At 32.1% G+C, this 27,976-nt stretch overlaps 2 protein-coding genes across 2 annotated transcripts in view; one reads left to right on the top strand and one right to left on the bottom strand.

Annotated features, from left to right (window-relative positions):
* LOC139520256 (myosin regulatory light chain A, smooth adductor muscle-like) overlaps nucleotides 1-27,976 on the bottom strand; it is a 396,856-nt gene that overhangs the window by 236,116 nt on the left and 132,764 nt on the right. The window lies entirely within an intron of this gene.
* LOC139520249 (synaptic vesicular amine transporter-like) overlaps nucleotides 12,431-27,976 on the top strand; it is a 41,860-nt gene continuing 26,314 nt past the window's right edge. The window contains exon 1 of the mRNA XM_071312735.1: nucleotides 12,431-12,571. The gene's annotated coding sequence lies outside the window, so the exon portion shown is untranslated. The remainder of the gene's footprint in view (nucleotides 12,572-27,976) is intronic.

Here is a 27,976-nt window from a genome sequence, read left to right as displayed (position 1 = left end):
AAGACAGAACAAAACACAACATAGAACACTAAACACTGAACAAAACACAACACAGAACACTAAACACTGAACAAAACACAACACAGAACACTCAACACTGAACAAAACACAACACAGAACACTCAAGACTGAACAAAACACAACATAGCACACTATAAAGACAGAACAAAACACAACATAGAACACTAAACACTGAACAAAACACAGCACAGAACACTAAAGACTGAACAAAACACAACATAGCACACTCAAGACTGAACAAAACACAACACAGAACACTCAAGACTGAACAAAACACAACATAGCACACTCAAGACTGAACAAAACACAACACAGAACACTCAAGACTGAACAAAACACAGCATAGAACACTGAAGACTAAACAAAACACAGCATAGAACACTCAAGACTGAACAAAACACAACATAGAACACTCAAGACTGAACAAAACACAACATAGAACACTCAAGACTGAACAAAACATTTATTACTTGTAAATAATTAACAAAGGTACCAGGCTTATTATATGATACGCCAGACGCACGTTTCGTCTACATAAAACTCATCAGTGACGCGCAGATCAAAATAGTTTGAAAGCCAAACAAGTACCATGTTGAAGAGCAATGAGGACCAAGACTGATAAATCGCAACATAAGCATACCAATTAAATACAACTACCAAATATCATTTCCAGAATGCCAATACAATTTTCTTAAAATGAACCAAAGAAATATTTCACGAATCGTTCCCTAAAATAAAATAAACACCTTTAAATATCTTTTTTTCCGAAGCGCTTTTCTGGATTTACCTTTATTATTGTTATACTAAATAGTTTAACATAGAGGTACAGGGGATGTTTGGGGTCCCACAAAACATGGTTTACCAGGCCACGTTTTTAGCCTGTCCTTAGCTAGGAACCTCTAGCCTCTGTTAGTTTTGTATGTTTTTTTTGGGTTTTTTTTGGGTTTATTTATAGAGGTATAGCGGAGGGTTGATATCTCACGATATTTACTTCCTCTGTGGTTTTCGTCTTCAGTTCATGCTTTAAATGATATTTGTTTTTAATGAATCTTTTTGAAATGTTCAACTATTTCTGTTGATTAAATCGCAATCTTCTTCATTAGTGAAAGTAAATTTAACTAATAGAATGAAATTCAAAACAGTGTGGCTCTGGCCATTGATTGACACATTAAATTCATCCATTGACTGGGACAATTTAGGTGAACGTTTGTATGTAACGACCACTGCTCACTATGTACTTTTTAAAGACACTTAAACTATGGGGTCACCAAAGGTTCTCAACACCTAAATAAAGTAATTCGAAAAATTAATCAGAAATAACACGATATTTTGATTTATATCAATTATATAAATCAAAACACAAAGGTTGTTCCTGATTAATTTTAAGAATTATTTCATAATTTAAGACGTTAAGAAACCTTTGGTGACCCGACAGTTTAAATGTCTATCGTAGGTACGTCGTGAACAGTGGTCGTTACAGACAAACGTTCACGTAAATTGTCCCAGCCAATCATGGATGAATTTAATGTGTCAATCAATGGCCACAGCCACACTGTTTTGAATTTCATTATAATACTTTACATATTCAAAATTTTGCTTTTTTCCCAATACCAATTCTCCTGAATGTTTCGCAATATGAAATCAACTATTCAAACTGATCAACTTGTCGAATGTTTTAGCTTTTTGCTTGTCATCTACTTTTTATTTGTTATGAATAGAACAATAATTCTTTTCCGTATGAAATCCATTTTTTTTTACACCAGTTGTTCTCCGAATAAGTAGGTGTTATATTTAAATTGGGCGATAAGCATAGTATTAATGGCGCTGCAATTGCTTCATACTTAAAAAACTTTTCAAATAGTCATGATCTAAAACCTTTACCTGTTTATCAGTTGGAGAGATCAATTCAAATTGCATCTTAGTAACACATGTAAGCAAATTGGTAATTTGAAAGGACACATCCTTTTGAATATCCACTGCAATAGTGGTGTTTTAAAGTCGTATACGAGTAAAGGCTACAGTAGTTTACAAATGTTAAATAGTCATAAATCGATAAGGAGAAAACAAATCCGGGTTACAAACTAAAACCATGGAAACAGTCAAACATCAAGAGGAAACAATAGAACAATTAAGATACTACTCATTAACAGTACAAATTGTTTAAATAAGATAGATGCAATGCCTTTTATTTAATTTGTTCTCTTCTAAGTATATGTTCAGAATGTATATTTTCGATTTAAGTACGTTTATATCACATCAATAAATAAGTCTTTAATGAGAAAAGTGTGTGCTTCTCTCAAAAAATAACTAGTAACAGTGGAAATACGAGACGCAATCTTACTTCATATTACTCCGGTTTTTCAATTTTTTAACCGGTGAAAAATACATATAGCGGATTGTTTATGAAATGGAAGGCGAATAGGAAATTCATGTTCTATTGAATGGTTGAAACTTTGTTTCAGATGCTGTATAATGAAATTATAATAAAACTACAACACAGTCAATTCTAAAAATTACAATTGTTATAAGAAGGCTGGCAGTAACTGGTAAAATCGAGTCCAGCTTCGGTTGCAACACTTTGTAGTCTGGTCAATGTACTACTTGATAATGATGTTGATTTTGAATACACAACCGACCCTTCGAAGAAATAATCAGCGGATATAGAACCACAATAATAGGTGAAAATATAATCCTCTGCGAAATCTAGAACTCTCCACTCCGAAGTAGTTTTGTGTCCCATCTGAATGCTGCTGTAATTTAGGATTCCAGGAGCAGTTGCATTCCATTGTGTTACAGTATCGACAACTGTTCTATGTTTAATAGTTCCGTCTATTGCATTTACGTCAAAATGTTCTACCGCGGAAAATAGTCCCTGCTGTGCTCGAACAAAAGTTGTGTTCTGACAATTAAAACAATCATAAATAGGATTTTTTCCTCGAACTATATACCAAGTGCCTTTTATGCTTTCGATGTCAAATGATGTTGCTACTTTAGTCGGACGATGACACGTGACAGGTGGTTCAGGTGGAGGAATTGCCATGCATTTGTAATCTGTGACGATACATTTCATAAAATTGTCAAAAATATCATTTTCATAGGAATAAAGACAATCAAACTCACAGGTCTGATTCGTTCCACAACTAGTAATGCACAACATTGCATTTTTACAATCCGAATCTTCATAACAGTCCTTCATTTGGCTAGAACAATGTTCGACCATGCAAAACACATCTGGAATTGCTGCATTGAGTACAGGTATTGCTGCAAGTCCGAGAAAATACACAAATATTCCGAACATCTTTAGCAGCAAGATGTTACGATCTTTATGTTGGCAAATATAAAGGCTGACTTAAACGAACCAATCTGAGGTTCAAGTATTAAATAACTATTCTAGATAGCCTAACATGTAGTGAACACCACTTATAAACGTTACCTAAGATAAAGGACACTATTGAATAATCAAACTTTGGTACGTTCTCTTTTTGTCATTTGCTTAGGGACTTTCAGTTTTAAATTTTCCTCGGAGTTTGGTATATTTGGTATTTTACTTTTTTCTCTAGAAAAACAAATGTTTGTTACCGGTGTTTTGAATAATTGTGTATGTTTATGAAGTAGTATACAATACGAATACAACCCAAAATAAAATAACATAAAGAAATTTAGAGGCCAACATATAACTAAACAGGTGTTTATACAATATGTTAAGTTCTTCTTAATCATACGGAGGAGGCTAAGGCAAATGCGAAAAAGAGAAAAACAAAGAACTACACCAACATCGAATTCTAAAAATAACAACAACAAAATCCAACTATTGAATTGGGACAGGCATACTTGTTTTTGTTTGTTTGAATTGTTTTTACATTTCGCCACTGCAGGGCCTTTTAATAGATAACTTAAAGATATGGGTTTTGCTAAATGTCGTACGGCGACCTATGTTTTCTAACAGTTGTTTCATTTGGTCTCTGGTGGATAGTTGTCTCATTGGCAATAATAAAACATCTCCTTATTTCATATCAAACGCAAATTAAAACAGTTATCTATCTAGAGAACTATTGGTTATACTAATATGTTCAATAAAAACACAACGAACCATAAACAAAAACCATGAAAAAAGCAATTTTAATAAATTCGTGTAACTGTTTTATTGTCAATTATTTTATACATTAAAATTGTGCGATCCCATATTGACATTTTTGTTTTAATTGATAAATTTTATTTGACCAGGCAAGGAACGTTGACAGTTGTTTTGCAGTCATTACTTTAATAAGTTTGGTTTTGCAAGTTTTTATTGACTTTGAATTTACCACAGAGCTCGATACTTTTGTTAAAACTTTTGTTACACAAATTATTTTCTTAAGCTGTTCGACTTTAATTGTAAGTAGGTGATTATTTAGTTATTTCACATTGTATAATCATTTAAGTTTTAACAATAAAATGAAAGGTAAATATTCATTTGATCTTAATCGAATGAGTTTCACTGCTGCAACTTTTGAAATTAGTGTACCTCTTTTACTCCCTGTGATCGATTTTCATAGGAAAAGCAGGGATTGAGAGAAAGGCAGACCAGTGCATTTAATTTGATTTCGGTTGTTATTGCACTGTCTGTCTCCGTCTACCTGGTCTAATTAAAAAATGATAAAACAAAATGTATGATCATAGACAAAGTTCAATACAAAGGCCAGACAAAACAAATGAACAAAATATAATTTCGATTGGGAAAGGGGTGAGGTTTGTGATGGGTCGTTTTGCTCAACTTTCAACAAATTCTAACGTACAGTAAGGGCTACTAGGCGACCTGGTCCAGTGTGTCTAACGAGAAACTGGTGCATTTTATACACCAATCTGTCGTTTCTATTGTTTGGAGGAAGGGGTTCATTATCAATTTCAAAACCGTTTTTTTTTTTTTATAAAATCGTTACTCATTTCTTCTCTGACAGCGTGTGCTAATTACATGTTCAATTGCCGTAAAATGAGAGGCAAGATGTTATACATTTCTGTTAAACTCATAAAAAGAGTTAAGAGGAGGGAACACTATACATAAATATATATATTCGATGAAATGGAAATGGTCATTGTTTTTCTTATACATGACTTTTGTTAATCCATTTATAACAACATTCATTAACATGCAGCTGAAATATAAATCCTTACTGCAAACACTTATCCTGTACTATAAACACGGGGTGTAAAATTACCAAGACTTCCGTTTGCAGGTCTTGCATGATCGTTTCTAGCCGTTCTGGTGAATTGATATAATTAATCTTTTACTTTTAGGAATTCAAAGAAAAAATATATAAAATATGTTGATTAAATGAAATATAAATGAAAACTAAAATATTAATAAAATATACTAAAATTAAAATAAAAGGGTGAGGGAAATATTGATTTCGTAAATTAAAAGTTAAAATGATTTCTTTTGTATTTATACAGGTGTTAAATTAAAAATGAATCAAAACATACATAAATGATAAATTAACCTAACATATAGCAAGATATAATGCTATAAGTATTGTAAAACAAGTGACCTATACATATATTTAGTTATTAAAAAATGAGGCGAATTGCTCAAGCCAATACATGCAAAAGTCAAATACGTATGGAATTTGCTGATCCAAATACGACAGAATTTATTTGCAAAAGGAGATGCAATATTCAAAAAGGCTTACACTTTTGTTTGTGAATTAAAATAAACAATAGTATGGAAGAAGTTGGTTTTTTTGGGTAAGAATAAAGACAGAAATGAATTAAAAGTAGACAGAATAAAAATCAAAAGTGTATGTAAAATGTTTAGTGCTTTGTTCTAGCCTTCTGTAGTGGCAGGATGTTTGTTGCTCAACCAGTACATCAGAAGGCAGTTAACAGGAAGACATGCGTTCTATGCGAATTTCCAATACAGAAATATTTACGAATTAACATCTTCAGTTAAACAGAAAGCAAAGATGAGCTTTATTGGTCTGACTTAACTTTTGACTTATATAATCGAACATTTAAAGCATATAACCATGGTCTTAATTTGTTTAATAGCATTACATACGTTAATTCGTAAGTTGACGTGCAATATAATAATAAAGTGTTGTTTTTTTTTATGTTGCTTATATGAGTTTGGAATGAGTTATTTAGATGCTTACTGTCGATACACCTGGTTTAACAATTGTTAATATAACATGCAAGTATCTCTATATCAATGTAATTTGGTTTGTTCAAACATAAAGATATGTATTATAAAGTCTATATACACTTAGTAGATATTTGAGATTTGACACTAGTTTGACCCTTAAAACCATCACCACCAATATCTATTCTTTTAAACATACAAATATACATAAATAAAGGCAACAGTAGTGTACCGCTGTTCAAAACTCATAAATCGATAGAGAAAAAACAAATCCGGGTTACAAACTAAAACTGATGGAAACGTATCAAATATAAGAGAACTACGACACAACAGAGACACAACACCGAAATGCAACACACACAAAAACGAACTATAATGTAACAATGGCCATTTCCTGACTTGGTACAGGGCATTTTATGAAAAAAATGGTGGGTTGAACCTTGTTTTGTGGCATGCCAAACTTCCCGCTTTAATGACAGTGTTAATAACAACATTAAAATGACAACATTACACGACAGGGTTACAATAAATAAACAGAGAAATGGGAGAAAATATAGGACAGAGAAACAAACGAATAATACCCATAAAAAGGTAACAGGTTAAAAAAAATAATTTTATACTCCCGACGCGCGCTACGTCCACACAAAACTATGGTCAGAAGTAAAAAGTTTGAAAGCCATAACAACTACAAAGTTGAAGATCGCCGAGGACCAAAGTTCCAAAAAGTTGTGAGGCCTGGGTTATCCGCCTGGGACAAAAACATCATTATTATCAAGAATAGTACATAGTTTTGCAAACAGTAAATTTTATAAAAAGACTATATAATAGATATACATGATTAAACTGAAGTGGTGACTAGCTATAGAAAAAAAAACAAATACATTACAAAATCACAGCCCTGTTAGCCATAGATAATGCAACGCCCAAAGTGACGTCACATTTAAATTTCTAAAACGTGTTACGAAAATTAACACCATCAACATAACATTTTAAATACAAGGTTATATTTCTAACAACTGTTATATGAAGGTTTGCAGAATGTGTTTAAATCCAGTCCAGCGTCGGTCGCGACTTTTTTAAGCTTGGATAAGGTGTCATTTGATAGTGTTACTGATTTTGAATAAACAACAGCTCCTTCATAGAAATAATTTGAAGATATAGAACCGCAGTAGTATGCAAATATGTAATCAGTTCCATAGTCCAACACTCTCCACTCCGAATGTATTTCTAGTCCCATCTGTCTACTGTTATATTTTAAAATTCCTGGTGTCGTTGCATTCCACTGTACTATCGATTCAAATGTAGTTCGGTGTTTGATAGTTCCGTCTATCGCTTTTATGTCGTAGTGTTCTACCGCAGAAAATAATCCTTCGTGTGCTTGTATATAAGTTGTGTTCTGGCAGTTAAAACAATCATATATTTGGTTTTTACCTAAAACAATAATCCAACTTCCTATAAGACTTTCCATTTCAAATGTAGTCTGTATATTTGTTGGTCGATGACATTTGACAGGAGGATTTAAAGGTGGAATTTCCATGCATTTATAATCCGTCACAATGCATTTCATAAAATTGTCAAATATTTCATTTTCGTAAGAAAAGAAGCAATTGAATACGCAAGTCTGGTTTGACGTTCCACATCCAATCATACACACCATAGCGTTTTTACAATCCGAATCCTCATAGCAATCCTTCATTTGACTAGAACAATGTTCAATCATGCAAATTACGTTTGGAATTGCTGCACGGACTACTGGAAAGCTCGTCACTACAAGTAGCAAAAATAATTTGTCTGCCATTAGTTTTGGTAGGGGCTGTTTCTTTCTTCAAGAAATGTATTACCAAATAAACATGAGATGTATATATATATGTGTACTTTCAAGGACACTACCATTATCTTATTACGCTGGTGAAATATATAAAAGTGAACTGTACATGTACCTGCATGTACCTAAACATCAATATACCTACATGACCTGCCTTAAATATGTGACAGTTGAATGGTGCAAGGAAATTTCCATTTAGCATTACATTTGATAAAAAAAGGCAAACGATCACAATTATAAATTGATAATAATCTTTTTAAAATGAATCAAATTCAGTTAATAAATATCATGGAAATTTAGCCATTATTGTTTTTCTTTACAGATCTTGTAGCTACCTAATAATGGAAAGAGGTTTATCAAACAGGCGACACAGAAACAAATTGAACTTTAACAAGGTGCCAACCAGTGGAAATTAAAATGCTTACTGACTTCCTGGTGAGCTCTCAAGTTTACAGCGGTACGCTGTCGTATATCCATCGGAGTTTAACAGAGATGATAATAAGCTTAGTTACAAGAGTACGGTGTGTAAACGGAGAACATGTAAAAATATGTCATATGCATTTGTTTTGATTGTTCTCAACAAAACTGTAGGAAATTCTTTATTTGTAATGGTTTTAGTTATATCATAGACGTGTCTGATTTGTATTAGATGGTGTTTAGACAAGAGTTTAGTGTTAAGTGGAATGTAATATTACGGAATCAATATCTATTGTTGGATGGTTATTTCAATGTGTCATTCGTACCAGGAGCTTTGTCTTCATATTGTGTTTTGCTAATGCTCGAGATAATATTGATGATTCCATTTAAAACAGAATTATTATATTATTATTGTATTTGTCTAGAAAATAGTTTTATAATGAATAGTTAAATGCCATAAACGGAACGAGGCATTTTTTATGCATCTAACACATTTTAAAATGAATATTTTGCCAAATAATTGAAATATGCCGAAAGACACACTAGTTTCAAAAATTTTGCATAAACAACTAAAGATGAATTAAAGCAACGGAGTGGTGCCTTGAAGGGTAAAAAGTAAAATCACAAAAATACTGAACTCCGAGGAAAATTCAAAACGGAACGTCCCTAATCAAATGGCAAAATCAAAAGATCAATCGAATGGACAACAACTGTAAGCAGTTTTTGTCGCACTAGAAGCGAACATCGTGTACTTTGCTCACAAGACGGAAACTTAACTGGATTATAATCAAAAGGTTAAATTTTTCAAAATCAAATTAAGCCATTTCATGCTTTTTAAAAACGGTGGCCGCATTTAACTTTTTCAGGATTAGATTATGCATAAAAAGGGACAAAAATCTTACGATATAAATTATTCGGTATCTTTGTTGGAGTTATAGGCTCATATTCCCTGTCAATGTTTTATAGATATAGTGCACTGACAGGGAATATGAGTCCACATCTCCTGATAAGCCCAAATAATAATTATATTATACTCAAGTGTCTTGATTTCAGTATTTATCACAATTCTGATCGTCGTTTTTGTTCGCATGGCATACGGGTTCAACAAGTGCAAATCAGTTTGCAGAAAGCAGCAATTACTTATTCTTCATTTTCCATATTTATAGTAGTATCTAACGTGTTTTTAATTTTCTTTACCTACATGTCTTTGTAAATTTCAAGTCAAACTTATTTGTAAAAAAATTCAATTAAACACTTAGTTGTAATACGATCTGTGAACATTTATTTTGCTATTTTAAAAATTAACATAATTCAATATTATTGTCATACAACTCTCAGCATTTACTATCCTACATTCTGTCATACTTATGTTCGGCACTGCACACGATAGTGTTTTTTTTTCTCTGACTGATTATGACGTCTTTTGATTTTTTGGGTGTGTATTGATTGATTTTTAGTCTTGAATGCAGAATTTTGCCTTACTTTTTATTGGCTTTGAACGATCTTTTTCAGTTACTGCGAGAACTCTCAGATCGGCGTCTTAATGTTTTGGCATTTTTTCAGTGCTTTGAGTCGACCTGTCGATCTGGTGACTCTAGTCTTTTTATATTGACTTTTATAGTTTGTTCTTATGTTGTGATATTTCATCATTGTACCAGGTTAGTGGAGGGTTGGGCGCCCGGAAATGTGTGTACTCACCCTCTTCAACATTACGTATGTACCTGTCAAGAGTGAAGAGCGGTTGATGTTTGTTGGTGTATAAAATTATAGTTTTCGTTTATTATTTTGTACATATTTCAGACCGTTAGTTTTCTCGTCCGATTAAGCACAATGTTTTCTTTTAACAAGTGAAAAGTTTATTATGGGGTAATATGTAAGTAAAAGTAAAAAACAAAAAATAGACATCGATATATGGTCGATTAATTAAGGATAAAAATATAGGTTTATGGTTTAAAACATTTTGTTTTGTGGTATAAAAAGCTTTCAAGGACAAACAGTTCCCTCTTACCACACCAGTCAATATATAACGGATATAAATACCATTTACATAATGCTTACTCACTGATTTAAGGGAGTTTACTACTGCAAAATCAACAACAGCAATATTTTTCCGGCAAATCAATCCAAATTAGTCACAATCGGAAACTCAATTTAGTATGTTTTGTTGTCTGTGACTATTTCACTGTGGTTTAATTTGTCATACATATCATAGCACGATGCTTAGATGTCAGTAAAAATCCGCTGTAACAAACAATACTGAGACCAAAAAAAGAACCAAGAAGACAACACATGACAAAAATACTATCAGAATAGATTTCTACATGTAATAACTAAAATACACGTACATAAAGTACATCTATATAAAAGGTTCAACAATAATTTAAATTCAAAGATAAACTAGAATAGTTCGTATAAAGCACTTGATTTACGCTTTGTATATGTACAATAGAAATAGAATAACGATAATCGATTTTTAAAATTCGATATCGTAATAATATTATGTAAGCAATGTACCAACCAAAGGGTTCTCATTAAGTGTTCAAATCGAAGCACTTAGATTCAACTAATAGCATATTAATATGAATACATCATTTAACTCATTATTGCAAAAAAACGCTTTATCCTACACAATTTTCTTTAAAATTAAACAAGAATCAGCGTTTTAAATTGACTGTAAAGGATCTTAGATTAATTTGTATAAAAATAATATTACTGAAACCGGAAGTCACGTGGGAAGCCGAATTAGATCAAGCGTTCAACAACTTTTAGCAGCAGACATTCAAACAGCAACTATCACGCAATTGTCTCTTGTTGTTAAATAAAAATTATTGTGTTGTTTGTAATCAGATTGAATTTTTCATATATAAATTCAAGAATGATTATTCAATTTGATAAGGAAAGAATATATTCCTGAAATGCATATAGCTGTAACAAGTTACTGAACTTTACGTCTTATTAGAAACAAAAGACAGTCACGGCAAGTATCTCGAATTTCATGCCATGTTCAATTTTGTTCCAGTAAAAACTTAAAATCGGTTGTAATTGCTATGTTTGGACAAAATAAGTATTGATACTATACATAGTGTTCGTGTTTTTATTTGAAATTTATATTCATTTGTATCGTTTAAAAACTTGCATAGTCCAATTTGAATTATTAGATATGCATTCGTATACCCTTCATTCATAATCTTAAATATTTCAATAGAAATTAAATTAAGGTTGATCTCAATTTGATACATATGCACTAAATTAGTTATGAAGTAACAGATAAGACCATTATTACAATTTCACGTGGATTTACAAATCAGGTTTTATATCTGGTTATATTTGATTGGTGTTTAATCACCTGAATGTGTAAATCAGTTTTATATATTATAAACAAATATTTTTCTGTCTTCTATTCAACATAAAACCTACATCTATAATAGAATGTGAAAATGTGTTAGAAAAGCAAATATCGCCTCATGTATATTAATAATTGCTCATCATGGCCTTGTTGCGAAATATTACACGGCATACTATTCATCTTTTGTAAATATGTGGGGGCTTATTTTTGACTATGTAACAAATCCTCGTTTAATTTGTATTGGCAGGAATTTCAATTTCAAAGTTTCAACTCATGTTTCATTCGTGACTAAATTTCCTCTTTTAACGCCATCGAATTTGTAAAAAATCGAAGAAGGAAATTTATACATAATTCTAAAACAAATATCATAAATAAAAATAACAAATGGTAAAAATGACAAATGATAATCAGGTAAAATTATAATTGTTTAGTTATCTACTTTTGCTATTTGCTCTCTTTTCAAGTTTTGCTGTAATGATACTAGCAGAAATGGGTTTGAGATTTAAACTCTATTCTTATAATGAATAGCCATTACTGAAATCAAATCAAAACATCTATTGACAAGAAGGACAAACTTAATGCATTTATTAATAGTCAAGCATCGACCGCCATTTAACGTATACGGTCCAGCGTTTCTCATTGGTGTTAGGCGTTAGTACGTAATGAAGCCGAATTCCTATAAATATTGATGTTACGTTCAAAAACCAATTTCTGACTGTTAATGATTAAAACAACTTTAGAACATGCTTGCTACATCGTTCATAATGGGAAAATAATTGGAATTTCTAAACTATTTTAAAAACTTATCGTTAGTAGATAGTGTATGTGATAAGTGCAACAATTAAAAGTGAGTAAAACTTTAGAATATTTTAATATGTCGTACTCATCATATTTTGAAATTGTTCCTAACATCTCTATGATTTTTAATAAGTACTTTAAAAAAGAACATGCTTCATAATTTAAATCATAACCTCTCTTATTTTTCATTTTATACAGTGCTAAAAGAACATTCATAATTTAAATCATCGATAATTTTGTATTTGATTATTTTTTTTTACTTGTAGACATTCATTTAAAGTTAGGCCCAAAATAACTCCATTTGATTTAAATCACGTGTTTCTAAAAAAAATATTTCACATATACATGCATCTAAAGTGTAATGTAAACAAAACAAAATTAGAAATGTCATGTTTTTAAAATCGAAACAAATCTATAAATTGAAGGATTACACTTGTTTCAAAATCTGTGCAAATATGACAAGAGCTATTCTGGAAATGGTCAGAAAAAAACAAAGAGAAACTCTTTAAATCGTACTTCCTGTCATTGAATTTGTTGCTTTAGTTTCGGAATGGTGCAATGCATTTAGAACAAAAAAAAGACCCGTAGTATTTGGAAGCATCTTTTTACTGGTTTTTTTTCTTCGAAAGAGTATTTTAATTACAGCTTCCATCATTTATTTAAAATTGTTGATATATTTTTTACTTAAACTGCGTCTCATTTTCCACTTTGATTGTGTTTGCGATACGTTCATGCAATGCTTACAACTCAATGTAAGTTATTGACAGTAACATCATCATTAATTTAACGCTGAATAGACAGAGTTTTCGGAGTTTAATATGATTAACACGACGGTTTTTACTGTCCGAGTACGAACAGGTTTTGGCCATGTTGTCATCAGTTTCTTCTTCGACTAATAACGTTTGAATGCCCTCTTACTACACTCCGCCTTCTTTTATGCGAACATTTAGGCAACTGAGTTCACCACCGAATCTGGTAGAATTCATAGATCTTACGACGTTTTCTGTCGTTCATTTTTTTTATTGCGCCTTGATTGTCTGTGTTGCCCTTTTAGTGTTTTTATTGCACATTCTGTGTCCGTTAAAGTTGTATTTTAATACTCATCTTAAATATTTTGATGTGAGTGGATTCTCTTTGTTTGATTAGAATAAGCATATGGCTTCAAGGTCAACATAACCTTTAGAACATCATATCCGGTTAATTTTCCAAAACCTATTATTTATGGAGAGAGAAAAAAAACCGAATAAATACCACTACCAAGTTCTTTAATTATTTGTTTATTCTTACCTTTTTCGTTTTTTTGGTTTATTTAACTTTATTTTTGAAACTTTTGAGGCATGCTTTTTTTTTACTTCAAATTTGTAAATATGTTTTTAAAGAAGAAACTTGATTTAAAAATCAAGGTTTGGAAGGTCATGGCGCCATTTCAAGGAGTAATAATGATTGAAAGCAACTTAAGATATACTTATCATAAAGAGTTAAGGCTATCCCAATTTCTGGAAGCTTACAGGTAACTTTCTTCTCAAATATGATACTTCTGCTTTTCATATGCTATTATTCCGAATCATTTAGGATCATTTCTGACACCCAATATTTATCAAATTAAACTCTAAAATTCCTGTGGAATATGACACATGTTTAACAGCATCTATATATTTTAACTGCTATTCATCTTAAAAGGTATATTGATTGATACCACTTTTAGGTTTAAAAGAACTATTCACAGCACAAGGTAAAATAGAGTAAATATAAACGCGTTTCTAAAATTAAAAATCTAAATAAAAAATTGTCTTCAATTTTCTTTTTTCACAAAATGAAAGATCAATTTAAAATTGAATGTAGGCGGCCTAAACAAAAGCTTCGGTCTGTTATTATTTCTATGTAAAATCGGCTAGTTTAAATATTATTTTTGTCTATGGGTAAGCTGAAATTGCGCGGGGGCGTTCAATGTATGGTTATGTGGGATAATATATGAACACCCACGATTGATCGATATGCAAATAATGTGTTTCGTTTAGACAATAAGTCCAAATAATTAATCAATTTATTCACTTAAAGACCAAACAGCCTATTGTTGAATTTCCGAATAAAGGGCGTAAATCTGAGGCATCAATTATTTTGTTTTCGTTAAACACCTTAAAGAACAATTTTTAATTTAAAACTTAACTTCGCAGCATCTTTTATTTGTCTCCGAAAGTGACTTAAATATTTAGAGATGCAATACCTACTAAATTCCAATGAATTTATAAACCCAAAGTGCCAAATTGGACAATTTTTTGGAACCAATGAATAACGTTTGTTCTTAAACTGACTTCATGCTTGTAGTTTCAAAGGTACATATTTTTGGCAAGTGATTGGTTGTATAATAATATATATGAAAATTTTGATATTAGTAATAATTTGTGTCGAAGTCTAACTCTTCTCATTCTATTAACCTAAATTTGATTTAACTCTTAGCCTCACGCTTTGTTTTGACTATAATACAACGAAATTCAATCTAGTAAGGTGTATGTTGAAATGCACTTTTCCCAATTATTCGCACGATTTTGATTCGTTTATTTTAATATTTAGACTCCCCCACTGATTCAGAATCTTTGTTTCCGAGTGTAGTACTACCCTAGTGGAGATTATCACAGGAACTTGTGACGAGGAAAGCGAAGTCTTCATATTACGGTTATATCCCCTCTTTACTGGACTGTGCTACGACTAATAGTTCAGAGCATTCCCTCCACCAAAGTTCATGGTACTGTCTAGATAAAATATTTTTGATAAGAAATTTCAGTGTAATATGATATATATATATAACAATTAAACTAATCTAGCAATTTCTTAATGCAAAGCCAACTAAAACTTATACAAACTTAGCTTTTTTTACTGTCATTACCTAGATAAAAAACATTTTCAATAAGGAATGTTATATGATTTATAACAATTAAACTAACTTAAGATTGCAATTTCTTAAGGCAAGGCCAACTAAAACTTAGACAAACTTAGCTATTCTTAAGTCACGTTTTGGATTTATTGCTTCTGATTATTTACGTATTTGATAGTAATCTCATCCTATGCTTTTACCATGATCATTTGTATTTCCTTGCGTTTAAAGATTAAGGAAGGATTAAGGAAGCTAGATACTTAAATTCATTTACTATAGATTTTACTGTAATATTCCGGAAACAGTGTCTTAATGTATTTACATTTTAATTTGATTAGGAAAGTAGGTCACCATGATTATTTTCAAGAAGAACGGGTTTCTGAGTACTATTTTATTATTCATTTATAAACGGAAATCATATTTGAGGATCTCAACAAAGCCTTATCAATTTGTTTTGACGACAACAGAGACGATTTCAACTTCCAAATTTGTCAATCTTCCATTTTTGAATGTAGTTCCATTCTAGTAGAATCTACATATTCAGTATATATTTTACAGTTGGATCGTTTGGTTTTTTTTACAATGCGTTTTTTTTTATAATTACCGAGACAGAGGGCTGCCTCATACATATATAAGCTGCGAAAACAAGGCTAATTGTATTAAAAAACATGAAGTCTCCTCTTCTAAATTTGGAATGATTTTGTTAGTACAGATTCAGATTCAATATTTTATTAAAGTCTCGCTACTTGCAATACATAAATATACAGTACATACAGAGTACATGTACTGTCATTAATGGATAGGGCAAATGTGACGTTATAAAAACTTTTAGAAGAAAATTGAAAGTATCTTAGACACTGATAGGAAACTGATTGAAATTTTTGATAAATAATAACGAAGACAAATAACACTACAAGATCCACAAAGCCTGGCTTGGTGTAGGCATACAATATGTTGGGGTTAGGGGACCAGGTCACGTATTCCCAAACTCCCCTTAGATAATCTAAACCACAATATAACAACATGAACTATGAAGCTACCAAAAGAATGACCACTAACTTAAACATGAAAATGAATAAATGGACAACAATGGGAAAAGAAGGGTCAACATATGCTTGCTTTCTAGATTAAGCTCGCTTAGGTAGCCACAGTTGTTGGTTTGACACAGCCTCTCAAGAAAACAAGTTTCAAAAACAACACCGCTGACAGGTTTCTAGAACTCTCATCTTTAAATTTAATTGAAATGGGCAGTAATTGTGAACAGCCTTTAAGTTTTAAATTCAGATCATCGACAGAAAGAACTAAGCTTTGTTATGAATTAATAATTTTGTTGTGTTTTTAAAATTAGAGCTGTTTGACTCTTTTCTTTTATTTATTGTCACTTTCTATGATCTGTTTTATGACAGTCTTATGCTTTTCACGCCTCTGGGTACATTTAGTTTATATATTTTTCTCGACACTATTTATTAGACCACAAATCGATAAAATTAACATGTTAACTTTCCAATTTTTAACAGGAATATTGTCACATAAAGTATCAAATGACAAATAAATATATATAGTACTATAACAAACAATCGAAAATGAGAACACATTATTCCATTGGACAATTACATGTATAAACCATCATCTAATAGCCATAAAAAAAAGGAGTAGTTCGAAATATTAGATTTAGTCATAGAGTGTTTTTTATTGTTTGATTAAGTTTTGTTTGTCTACTTGTATATTTGTTTGTTTGTTTGCTTGTTTCTCTTATCTGTATTTTTCGTTCAGTTAATGAGTAAAATTATGGTAACAACCCTGTCGATTCCATGTACTATTGAGTTTGGTCTTTCTAATTGTCCATTTGAATTTCCAAAGGACAAAAAAATTGATTGGTACTTTTCATGATAATACACTGTTATACATGTCGGTCAAGTTTTGTGACCTGCATAAAGTACTTATATATATATTTTTTTATACCATTTGATTAAATATAAATGTACATTCTCGTATAGTGTATTTTATCATTTTGTATCAGTGATCTACTCCGTATTCGCTTTTTAAAACTTCGTTCAATACCACATTTTCTTTTGCGCTTAAATATATGTTTTGTACCCCTTTATGCTTCGTGTTTAGTAAATCTGTATATTTGATATCAGTGATCTACTCAATATTCGCTTTGGTAAAATTGTTTCATACAAATACCATTTTTTTTATTTACACTAACACTATCTGTGTTGCATCCCCGTTTCCCTCCTCAGCAATATAAATTCATGAGAACCACAGCTGTCGCAATTACTAACATACAAAAACCATGCCTATAATATGCTTTGAGGTGCTACCATTATCCTGCAATCAATATTTCTATTGATATCTTTGTCTCAATCTAGACTAAGTATTCCATCTTGTTTAAAATCATAAACTGTTGACAGGTTCAATAATCAACCACTTCTAGTTGAAGGATGGCTGCAAATTATTTTACATTTGATATCCTTAACTGTTTTATACAAACTGCGACACCCATTAGTTATAACAATGCATGTTTTTACTGACTTAAACATCAGATTCTCATATTTCTGTCATCAGCGTAAAATGCAGACAGCTTTTTGTAGATCACTTTAAAATTTAATATAAAACTGTTAAAAGTGCATTTGAAATCCAGTTATTAGAACTTAATTACTGCAAATTAAATGAAATACATAAGAACAAAACATCAAAGACGTAGGACAGTTTTAAACAAATAAACAATTTAAATCAATTGGAATGCTCCAAATACAACAGAACAAAGTTGTGAAAAGGGAATGGTTTTAAATCGAACAACACAATACTTCAAATCGTTGAACGCCTGACTGTAATATTTTCTTTGAAACATGCAAAAGTGCATAGTTTCTGCTATCTACTCTTTTCGCTTCAAATTTCCACCTGAAGTACGTAGTTCCTCTCACAACGTAACGAGACCGTGTTCGGAAATATTCTAGCAAAATGTAATGTTTTTAAATGTCGTTTTTTTTTTCTAACAAAGAAGCCTTTGCTAGATTCGTCATTACTATAATGCAAAAATGAAGATGGTGTCTGATTGGCAATGAGACACCTATTAACACGAGACCAAATGAAACAACAACTATAGGTCTCCTTCTTCAACAATGAGCAAAGCCCGTACCGCATAGTCGGCTATAAAAAGGCCCCAAAAGGACAAATGTAAAACAATTTAAACGAGAAAACTAACGACCTCATTTGTTTACAATAGTATGAACGAAAAACAAAAATGTAACACTGCAACATGTATTAAAAAAATGGAGGTACATTAATGTAGTATGCTTGGGATTTACCCTTCTCACTTGATAAAAAGAGGCATTTAAACACTCATCAACTTGAGACTTGCCTGTGGCGCTGAAATAAAAAATATTGAAAGCCATATAAAATACAGAGCCGCCGTGGTGTAGGGGTTAGTGCATCGGACTACTAACACAAAAGGTTCCTGGTTCGATTCCAGTCTGAGATGAAAATTTCAGGGACTGAATTTTCGGCGCTCCCTTGACACCATTTGCGAGTATGGTCTTGAGGAAACGATGATAGTCCGTCGGAAGGGGACGATAAATGGCTGACCCGTGTTAAGAGAAAGACATATCTCTTGCACGTTAAAGACACCCTTGTAGATTTCGAAAAAGAACAGGCTAGTGCCGCTACAAGGCAGCACTCGCACCCGCAAAGTGGAAAGGGATTAATATTAGTTGCAAAACTTGTTTCCCAATCCACTATAATTAAATATGTTTAAACTAAATAGAAAGTGGAACAGCGTTGACTAAAATAACCTATAATAAAATTGAGAATGGAAATGGGGAATGTGTCAAAGAGACAACAACCCGACCAAATAAAAAACAACAGCAGAGGGTCACCAACAGGTCTTCAATGTAGCGAGAAATTCCCGCACCCGGAGGCGTCCTTCAGCTGGCCCCTAAACAAATATATACTAGTCCAGTGATAATGAACGCCATACTAATTTCCAAATTGTACACAAGAAACTAAAATTAAAATAATACAAGACTAACAAAGGTCAGAGGCTTATTTATATTTCAGTACAAAAGTTGGAAAAACTATAATTCATTTATATCCTGGTTAAAAGTATTACGTCGTAAGTGACGTTAACTGGATCGCTTCACTTAAAAACTCGAAGCTATAAAACCATTATCGTGTAATTTCATACTTTCTTGATCAAACCGCAATGGTTATTTAAACATCAGATTTAAGCACTCAGAATGCTATCGCTAAATACTGTAGATGTTTCAGTTCACTGTGTTTGTTTTTCTTGTGTAAGTTTTGTTCGAAGGACGTAGAAACTAACATTTTCCATCAATATTCATACTTTTTAATGCAACTTCGTTTTGGTACGACAGCAATCTGCACCACAAAACATTATTCGACCATTTGTTACTCGCTATCAGAAATTGAAATCGATTGTAACACAAGAAGAATTTGTCCGTTATGTAAACAATTCCGGTGCCCTAATCCTCTTTGATGAGATATGGAAATAGGAGATATGTATAGGCAATATTAATACAAGGCTTTTCTAACGTACTTATATGCATAAATATGCATACGGTGTCTCGAAATATTACTTTATATGCGTAGAGGGCTAAATTGGTTAGGTTTTGTTTCGGAATATTATCAATACTTTTATATTAAGAGCTAGAGATGGCGAGTGGTCGTGTTAGTTTGATGACTTTCATTCTGTCATGTCAGCGATTCTTGATGTTAAATGTAATTGAAAAGTAGAAAAAGAATTTTCTTGGAGTATCTTCACAATTACGACCGAAACAAAAGTTGTCCACCATAATAGTACATACTAATAGTATAATTGCATTGTTTATACCAATACGCTAATATCAATATTCCGGCGTATTTGTTGTTTTTACAGCCAAAGTGGGCTTACATATGCGAGATCTATTTGAGATATAGTAAAACTGTGATTACAAGGGCTGACTCTATATTCAACGCAATCATTTTTTTTTTAAGTTTTTCATACATGTATAAAAAGGGGAGATGTGCATATGGCTGTTTCAATTGACTAAACAAAAGAACAACTAGAATTGCTATTGCAAGCAATAGCGGATGTCACCCTTCCCCCCATTGCCACTAAGCGGCAGCCATTTCAAAAATTTTTAACAGTGAATGCACATATTTGCATGGCTATACATTTTTCTGTAAATTTTCAGTACATTTAGATCATTTTAAAAACATGACATTTTTGCTGTTTCCATGGCAACGGCAGCCATTTTGAAAGTTTCAAAGTCAAACGTCTCATCTATACATGCCAGTTTACAATAATATTAAATTTCATTTAGTTTGGAGCATTTCGAAAATATTTGACATTTTTGCAGTTTCCATGGCAACAGTGGCCATTTTGGAAATACTAACTCCAGAAATCTCATGCAGACTTGACAGTCAACAATCCTATTAAGTTTCATCAATTTTGGAGCATTTTGAAATTTTTAAAATTTTTGAAATTTTGATTGGTTCCTATGGCAACAGAGACTATTCCCAAAATTTAATGGCATATAATAATATACAATATTGGTACATGGGAGGGACCATACCATCAAAATTTCAATCAATTTGACCTACCAATTTAAGAAAGTAAATGCCACTTTTAGGTTTTTGGACAATTTTTTACCTGTTTTACATTGTTTCCATGGTAACGGCAGACATTTTCGAAATTCCAACGCCAAATTCCACTTCTACCAATGTTGCTCATCGTTACTGTGAAGTTTTATAGAATTTGGAGCATTTCCATATTTTGGAAATTTTTGGTGTAGTATCCATGGCAACATAGCAGTTCCAATGATTGCCAAAATCATCCCAAAGCAGTATATAGTGGGCACCTACATTGTATTAAAATCTAAAGATTTTAAGGTTAAGCATTCTCAAACAATTCACCTAACTCCAAAATTATATTTTTTCACCATTTTTCCGTTTCCAAGGTGATGGCAGCCATTTTTTAGTTCCAAAGTTGCACTGCAACTGGAAAGTCAGGGTTCCTTGTTATAGTGCACCATCATTCAGATTGATTCCTTTGGCTCTGAGAAAACTGCCGGACAGAATTAGGTGGAAGAAAAATAAAAATAATAGGGAAAAAGAAACAGAGGAATAGCAATATGTCACCGACATTGTCGATCGGGTGACATAATGAGGAATTTTTCACAGAAAACTCATTTTATCAACACGAATTAAACAAGACCCATTATTAGATTCTGAACTGACCAAGTTCAAAAGAATTGAAACTTTCAATATAAAATAGTTAAATAGAAACTAAAGAGTGAACCGCTAGGAACACCAGAAAACAGTGTGATGCAAGTCATTAGAAACTGTCCATCTACTCTCCTTATACTATACCTACAAATATTGGTTCAATTTGAGTACTAAGGTAAATTTTAAAAAGGGGAGGGGGTATCCATAAAAACTGACAACTGCAAACATAAACTATATCAATCCACATTACGGATTGAAAACAACAGTCATATTCCTGACTTGGTACAAGAATTTTGTGAATAATAAAGTGATGTCATCCATAATGTTCTACATAGGAAAATGACTGTACCAAGTCAGGAATGTGATAGTTGTAATCCATTCGTTTGATGTGTTTCAGCTTTTGATTTTGGCATATGCTTAGAGACTTTTCGTTTAGAATTTGCCTCGGAGTACGTTTTATACCGGGTTTGATAACTAGCTTAACCTCTTACTTGTATAACAGTTTATCTATAGTTCCGTTATATTGACAAAGGAGTCTTTGAATTTACGACAAAGTAAAGCAACGGATGCAAATGAATGACATATCGCTGATCCTATGAACTTTACAGGGAAATTCGGTTAACTATTGTTAAATATATTCAATAATACGTTAGATTTTAAGTAGTTAATAGTATGTATGCTTCACGAGTTTGTTTGAGTCTTTTTAAAGCATAAATAGACTATAATGTTGAATTTTTCATTGATATAGTTTATAATGACGTCATTACTTTAACAGATCGAAACGAATATTCCATTCATGTTTTATATATCATCAAAATCCAGTTGATACAAATATAATACAAACAAAGTATAAAATGATTTTGATACGAACAGTTTCCTGTACATTTTTATCCAATAAGACACAACACCACACACGTGATTTATATATTTGGAACAAATGTTCGAACAGTAAGGTAATTTTTCTATTTCTCTGTAGTAGGGATTTTTTTCTTAAAAATATTAAAGGCAAACTTTGTCGTAATACTATGAATTAGTCAGATTTGAAACCACAAACATCTGTCTTTTAGTACATGTAGTTCTCGCTTTTAACAGATTGTTATCCTTCAGAATTAACAATCATTACCGGCATTAATTTGACCAATGGACGATACGGCAAGTTTAAGATGCAAGGTAGAAATATGCTTATCCTTTCGGACTACTTATATCGATATCTGTTAGAGATTGTGATTAGAGTTCGTTTTTTTCTCTCACAAACTTAGAAATGTGAAGCTGTTTGCCTTTGGATAGCTCATCAACTGTTTCGGTTGTCATACATCCTTGGCTTTTAATATTCGGCTTTGATCGTTCATGATGAAGGAAAATCGGAAAAGCACCTCGGACTCGTAAATTAATTTTTGTTTTCATTTTTGCAAAACTAAACCAAATAATTTGCCTGTCATATCCTCATGTTCTTGGCTAATACCAGTGACCTTGTCAGTGGTTACTTTTAGTCCAAGCACCATACATGTTTAGTCTTTTCTGGAATTTGTTGTTGATGGTTGATATCTTAGCCTCTATCATATTTATTTACTACTTTTCTTGACTCAGGACAAATAAGACCTTTGCATATTGTATAGACAATTTATTGCTACATGCTTACCTGTAGATTGTGATTTTTTTTGCAATGGTTCTTTACTCAAACCTGCTTATTTTAACAAAAATGATGCAAGTAGCTCAGGATCGTAATTAGCATCTAGCCAGTGTATATTTGAAGAATAATAATATTAAAAAAAAAGTCAGCTGCTGGAGGACTTTCAGTTCTCCGGGGGTACCACCAGCTTATTATCTAGAGTTTTGGTCCTGATTGAATGATTTTATTTGTGAATTTTCAGTTAAAGTATTTTATAATTTAACTTATACTCAAGTAGCAACTCCCTAAGGTAAATTAATTTTCGATTAATTTTGGCTGTTTTGTTAGCCATTTTGGGGTTTTGATGCTCAATGTTTTGGTGTATCTGTCTTCTCAAACTTTTTATTTGTAAGCGTACTTGATGGAACATGCAAAACTGGTTTAAAATGTAAGAAAAGATTGGACCATTAGGTAAATATATGTGCTGTTAGGATATGATTCATGTGCTGCAAGTCAATAGGGATCTGATGCATGTGCTATACGTCCATTTGGACCTGATCCATGTGATGTAAGTCGATAGGGATCTGATACATGTGTTATGCGCCCATTCGGACCTGATCCATGTGATGTAAGTCGATAGGGATCTGATACAAGTGCTATACGTTCATTCGGACCTGATCCATGTGATGTAAGTCGATAGGGATCTGATGCATGTGCTATGCGTCCATTCGGACCTGATCCATGTGCTGTAAGTCAATAGGGATCTGATACATGTGCTATACGTCCATTCGGACCTGATCCATGTGATGTAAGTCGATAGGGATCTGATACATGTGCTATGCGTCCATTCGGACCTGATCCATGTGCTGTAAGTCGATAGGGGTCTGATGCATGTGCTATACGTCCATTCGGACCTGATCAATGTGATGTAAGTCAATAGGGATCTGATACATGTGCTATGCTTCCATTCGGACCTGATCCATGTGCTGTAAGTCGATAGGGATCTTATGCATGTGCTATACGTCCATTCGGACCTGATCCATGTGATGTAAGTCAATAGGGATCTGATACATGTGCTATGCGTCCATTCGGACCTGATCCATGTGCTGTAAGTCGATAGGGATCTGATACATGTGCTATGCGTCTATTCGGACCTGATCCATGTGCTGTAAGTCGATAGGGATCTGAGGCTTGTTGTGCAAATCGATAGGAGTCTGATGCATGTATGTGCTGATATGTGATTTTAGATCAACAAAGAACTATTATTTGCCTTTTCTGTGCCGTGTTTTCAATTGACGTCAGCTGTAATAGAATCGAACTTTTCATTCATGATTTTTTTCACAATCTGAGAAAGCCGTTAATCGGTAACTATCATTTAACTTTTAACAATACATTATGCCATGTTTATTTGCATGGAGTATTTATATGTGAACTAACGACTTTTTTCTTTTTGATAAATCAAACCAATTGTTTATTGAGCATGACTAAAATCAGAGCTGAGAAAATGAGAATAGCAGATACCAAAAAATTAATAACATTAGAAAAATAACCAGAGACCAGAAATGCAATAACCACTACAAGATCATTACTTTTTATTTAAGGAATGTCAGATCTATTAAATTCAAAGAACTGTGTAAATAGGACTCCAAATAAACAAAACAGTTGTAGTATATCAGCACTTCAGCTTTATTATTTTTACTGATGTTAGATTAGAGAGTGTACGTGTTGCAAGAAACGATATAGAGCTAATAGAAACATTGAACATTTTTTATAACTGAGAATAAAATCACTCCTTTTACAAACACAGGAAATTAAAACTAACAACACAGTAAACATGATAGATGACTAAACAGAAGTTGGATCGGCGTGTGGAAGAAGTTTTCGATGAAACTTTTTTGTTATGGCAGACAAACCTAAAAGAAATAGTTTTGTTCTATACTGATTGTAACACAATTTGAAAGCTCAATACAATATTGTTATAGCGGGGTAACATTATGATTTTCCAATATTTGAGTGAGGGTCGGGTTCTCGGTTATCCATTGCCAGTGTAAGGCGAAATAAAAGTATAAGTGTGGTTCCAGTTACCCTACCTATCCTACTTTTTAGTCTTAATAAAAGCCTATCCTTAAGATTTTTTGTCATGTTTCATTAAGCACTGTTAAAGCTAGAATGTTGCTCCAAGAGACTCAATGTAAAAAACACATAGAATAAAAAATACTTACCTACCCTAACTTGTTTTAAGATGTAACTGGAACCACACATACTAATTTGTTTTGTCTAATACCAATTTGTTTATGTGAAAGCTAAAATGAGTTAAGATATGAAAAATAAAAGAAAGTCAGATTAATTTTTGTTAAACCACTTTGATTATTTGTATCTATGCGATTCATTTGAATTCAATGTTTTATTACAGTCTCATCTCTCAACAAGTACAATCAACCTTTATACACTGTAAAATAACACTAAATAAAATGAGAGCCGTTATATACAGGATACACTACTAATTTACTTTATTTAAGTGTCACATACTCGTCTACAGATTTTTATTCAGATTATATAATATGTTATTATTGTGCATTGTCATTGCACAATAATAATATAAGACAAATATCCAGGTTAGATATGCTTTATGAGACATTATTTTCACATAATAATTTTTTATTTTTTAAATAAAACCATAACTTGAAATAGAGATGACACAATTAAAGTATGACGTAAAAAATAAATAATATGTGATTTTTTTTTATTGTAAAGCCGTTAACTTATATAAAAAGAATAAAATGAAATAATCGTGTTTTTTTTTTTTCGAAGCCTCTCAGTAAAATAGTAAATAAATAAAACATGAATAAAAAATAAATAAATTACATCTGAGAATAAAAACACTAACTTTTGGTTATCATCTAAAGTATCAAAATTTTCATTAAAAGTTTCAGCAACATGATATAAATGGTTTCTAAAATCGTCATAAAGAGGACATCTCAATAAAACATGCGCTTCATCTTCAATAAAAACGTCACATATATGGCACACTGTGTTTTCTAAAACAAAATTTTCATATCTCCTTGTTTCAATCCTTTAGGGAGCAACACAATATCTAAATTTGGCAAAAGCACTTCTGTGACTGAATGGTAAAGCTATTTTGCAGTATTCCTCCGGTTCAAAATTTTCTTTAAACAATCTGGACGTTCGAAGCGTATTGCCACCCCTACCCGATATAGATTTATCAGAATGTAAAACAGCATACCAATTATAGGCATGTGAGTATAAGAGGTTTTAAAGAATGAAATTGTCTGGTCTTGTTTTACTTTTTAAAATCGTTTAAGGAATTGCTTTATAAGCTTCGTTAATAAATTCTGGTCATTTTAAAATTGTTTGAGTCATTACACGGTAAATATGGGGTGTACAAGAAAATAAAACTGAAATGTTCTATAGACCCAATAAGAAAAATGAACTGGAAAAAACGTTTTAGATCGGGAAATCTCTTTGCTCTCTCCGTCTTTTTTGTAAAATTAGATTTAGAAAAAAAGATAAACGTCCAAGTCATCATGACATAGTCTTGTCTGACACCTTACGGTAAATGTATTTTGCAAAACAGCTGACATTACGCTATCGTATATACGCTAGTTGACTTGCCACGAGTCGTTCTATCTAATGTTTAATTTATCTGATTTGATTTAAAATCAGTAGAGAAATAAAATTTCCATAATAAAGACATTATTCTGAATCGAAAACACAATCCATGAATATTGGCTGGTGGGATCTTGGAGAAAATAATCTCTAATCAAACACTAGACCATCTTTATCTTGAAGCAAATTGCTTCCAAAACAGGATTGAATTATTTATCCATGTGTATTTTATAAATGACAATAGAGAACGGTATTGTCATTTACTCTTCCGGTAATTAATTAATTCATTATGAACAAGCACTCCTGCTCTTCTTCTGAAATGAACATCTCTAAGAGACTGAAGTTTTCTGTCAACACATTGATCACTCCATTACTGCTGCATTGTCCTTTTATATTTATAATCTCTAAACAAATTGTTGAAGGAAGTTGTCAGGCGGAAATAAGAGTATTCTGGAGACGATATTTGACAAATTATTTATAGTAATCCAATGCACACTTTGGTTGACATTTATAGAAAAAGAAAAAATAATAACCTGTGTAAATTTGAAAATCTATATATAAGGATTTGACGATTTATCAGTACAAAAGATGGTTTAAAACGTCTTTATGACTGAAATGGTTTTAGTGGGAGTATGGCGACATTCACTTACGATAAATTAAATTCGCACTGATTTGAAAAAAGTTTGTCTTACAAAACTAAGGAACCAAACTTCCTGTAAAGCCTTTTGATTTAAAAGGTTTTATTGTTATTTAACATGTTTTGATTTTCTAAAACCATTGGTTCTATTGATCCTTACTGAATTTTACTACCGAGAAGCATCCAAAAACAGAGCAGATTCAGTTTCTTCTCCTTTTATATATGTAGGACTCGGAACCGCGATGTTTTCCGAACCGCGTTAGTCACGCAGTAGTGCGATGGTCCACGCTGAAGTGCGTTGGTTAACGCACTGAAGTGCGACGCTAACTTGTTGTTAGATACGCTGAAGTGCGTTGGTGGGTACGCTGAAGTGCGATGGTCTAAATTTGACGTTTATAGTACTAACTAAGCAGGACACATCAAATTTTGTCAAATACACTATTAACTTGTACTTGGTCATATCATAGGGAGGAAATTGATC

The sequence above is a fragment of the Mytilus edulis genome, chromosome 4 (genome assembly GCF_963676685.1).
Source record: "Mytilus edulis chromosome 4, xbMytEdul2.2, whole genome shotgun sequence".
NCBI classification, from domain to species: domain Eukaryota; kingdom Metazoa; phylum Mollusca; class Bivalvia; order Mytilida; family Mytilidae; genus Mytilus; species Mytilus edulis.
The sequence above is the reverse complement of the archived record's forward strand: the minus strand, read 5'-3'. Positions and strand labels throughout refer to the sequence as shown.